The sequence below is a fragment of the Schistocerca nitens genome, chromosome 4 (assembly GCF_023898315.1).
Source record: "Schistocerca nitens isolate TAMUIC-IGC-003100 chromosome 4, iqSchNite1.1, whole genome shotgun sequence".
In the NCBI taxonomy this organism is placed as follows: domain Eukaryota; kingdom Metazoa; phylum Arthropoda; class Insecta; order Orthoptera; family Acrididae; genus Schistocerca; species Schistocerca nitens.
Genome location: NC_064617.1, coordinates 905,765,632 through 905,768,833, shown reverse-complemented (window position 1 = coordinate 905,768,833; position 3,202 = coordinate 905,765,632).

The following is a 3,202-nucleotide window of genomic DNA, read 5'->3' as shown; positions in this document are numbered from 1 at the left end:
TGCAAAGGAATTCTATGAGTATCTTTCAAAAAAGAATAAGGAGCTTCTACATGAAGAAAATATGAAGGAGGATCCCTACTGACAGTTTTTGCACCATTAAGTGTAGCTGACGCATTATCTGGTGGTTCTGCAGTGATTATGAAAATTGTACAAGATATTCTAATAATACATTGAGGACTGAAAATATCTTTAACACTTTTTTCTGAGTACCAAATGCAGAGAACCAGAAATATTATGGAATTCCAGTTCCAGACAAAAAAACTATAGGATCACAAATGAGATAATTAAAAAATTTAAGGTTGGTGAACAAAATATTATATCAAGAATGGGTGTTTTTAAGAATGTGGATCAGAATGGAAATTAAATAGGATTATTGGTTTACAGCTAGGAATTAATTGATATGCCCATATAGAGGATCATTTTACATCGAATTACAAGCTAAAATAAAAAATAAGAAATGCTGTATTAATGGGGAAAGTGTTGTTGTTATGGTCTTCAGTCTTGAGACTGCTTTGATGCAGCTCTCCAGGGTACTCTATCCTGTGCAAGCTTCTTCATCTCCCAGACCTACTGCAACCTACATCATTCAGAATCTGCTTAGTGTATTCAAGTCTTGGTCTTCCTCTATGATTTTCACCCTCCATGCTGCCCTCCAGCACAAAATTGGTATCCCTTGATGCCTCAGAACATCTTCTACAAAACGATCCCTTCTTCTAGTCAAGTTGTGCCATAAACTCCTCTTCTCCCCAATTCTGTTCAATACCTCCTCATTAGTTATGTGATCTACCCATCTAATCTTCAGCATTCTTCTGTAGAACCACATTTCGAAAGCTTTCCCTTTCATGCCCCTTGACTCTTATAACTATCTGGTTTCTGTACAAATTGTAAATAGCCTTTCGCTCCCTGCATTTCACTCCTGCCACCCTCAGAATTTGAAAGAGAGTGCTCCAACCAACATTGTCAAAAGCTTTCTCTAAGTCTACAAATGCTAGAAACGTAGGTTTGCCTTTCCTTAATCTATTTTCTAACGTAAGTCGTAGGGACAGGATTGCCTCACGTGTTCCAACGTTTCGACGGAATCCAAACCGATCTTCCCCAAGGTCGCCTTCTACCAGTTTTTCCATTCGTCTGTAAAGAATTCGTATTAGTGTTTTGCAGCCGTGACTTATTAAACTGATATTTCGGTAATTTTCACGTCTGTCAACCCCTTTTTTTCTTTGGGATTGGAATTATTATATTCTTCTTGAAGTCTGAGGGTATTTCGCCTGTGTCATACATCTTGCTCACCAGATGTTAGAGTTTTGTCAGGACTGGCTCTACCAAGGTTGTCAGTTGTTCTAAAGGAATGTTGTCTACTCCTGGGGCCTTGTTTCGACTCAGGTCTTTCAGTGCTCTGCCAAACTCTTCAGCCATTTCATCTTCATCTACATCCTCTTCCATTTCCATAATATTGTCCTCAAGAACATCACCCTTGTATAGACCCTCTATATACTCCTTCCACCTTTCTGCTTTCCCTTCTTTGCTTACAACTGGGTTTCCATCTGAGCTCTTGATATTCATACAAGTGGTTCTCTTTTCTCCAAAGGTCTCTTTAATTTTCCTATAGGCAGTATCTAACTTACCCCTAGTGAAATAAGCCTCTACATCCTTACATTTGTCCTCTAGCCATCCCTACTTAGCCTTTTTGCACTTCCTGTCGATCTCATTTTTGAGATGTTTATATTCCTTTTTACCTGCATTTTTATGTTTTCTCCTTTCTTCAATTAAATACAATATTTCTTCTGTTACCCAAGGATTTCTACTAGCCCTCGTCTTTTTACCTACTTGATCCTCTGCTACCTTCACTATTTCATCCTAAAACTAACCATTCTTCTTTTACTGTATTTATGTCCTTCATTCTTGTCAATTGTTCCCTTATGGTCTCCCAGAAACTCTGTATGACTTCTGGTTTTGTCATTTTATCCAGGTGCTATCTCCTTAAAATTCCCACCTTTTTGCAGTTTCTTCAGTTTTAATCTACAGTCCATAACCAATAGATTGTGGCCAGAGTCCATATCTGCCCCTGGAAATGTCTTACAATTTAAAACTTGATTCCTAAATCTCTGTCTTACCATTATATAATCTATCTGATACCTTCTAGTATCTCCAGGCTTCTTTCATGTATACAACTTTCTTTCATGATTCTTGTACCAAATGTTAGCTATGATTAAGTTATTAAGTTATACTCTGTGCAAAATGGGGGTAGTAAAGATCAAAAATTTGTTCTGTAGGCTATAAAATCCTGTTATTTCCTTTGCAGATAGAAGTTCAGAAAAAGTTAGGAAATATAAAAATTATGATCTTGATCTTGATCAAAAACAGATAGTGTTAGATCATATTAGAAAACTGAAAATAAAATTAATGTGTCTACAACATTTATTAATTTCGTGTAAAGTATCAATTGTATCCATTAAAAATTACGAAAAGTAAAGAATTACGAAATGTAAAGATCTTTTATTACAAAGATGTAAATAATTCACACTATTGGTGTATAAAATGTTGTCTTGGCTAGTTTGGAATCAAATTAGTGAACATGATGAAGTAAAAATTATCAGTGATATCTGTTTAGTCCATTCCACTAGAAAAAAAATTAGATAATCACACATCAAGCTGTTACGTTAACAAACCAATAAAAGTAGAAATGCCAGAGAAAGACTCCTATTTAAGTTTTAAAAGTTTTCAACATACACAGAAAGTTCAAATCGTTATTTACGCTGATTTTGAAATTGAACTATTGAAGCTGAAAAATCCAGAAAATTCAGATACAATGAAGCATCGAAAATGTGAACGAATTGGATTATTATATTAAATATATAAATCTGCATTATTATTATATATATTAAATATGTAAATACACACTATAAAAACTAGTTGTTTACAGAGGACCAAATTCTCAAAACAAATTTTTGAATATATAAAAGAAGGGGTTGAAGAAATTGGAAGAATTAATTCAGAAGTTGAAGAAATGAAACCATTAACTCCTGAAGAAAAATTAATGTTGGAAGAAGGAAAAAATGTGTAATTGTCATTATTCACAGAGAAAATAAATTCATCATGGTCACTTAGCTGAAAAATTTCTAAATACATAATGCACTAAATGTAATTAACAGTTAAAATATCTGAGTTTTGTACCAATTAATTTATATGATTTATCACATCTGTT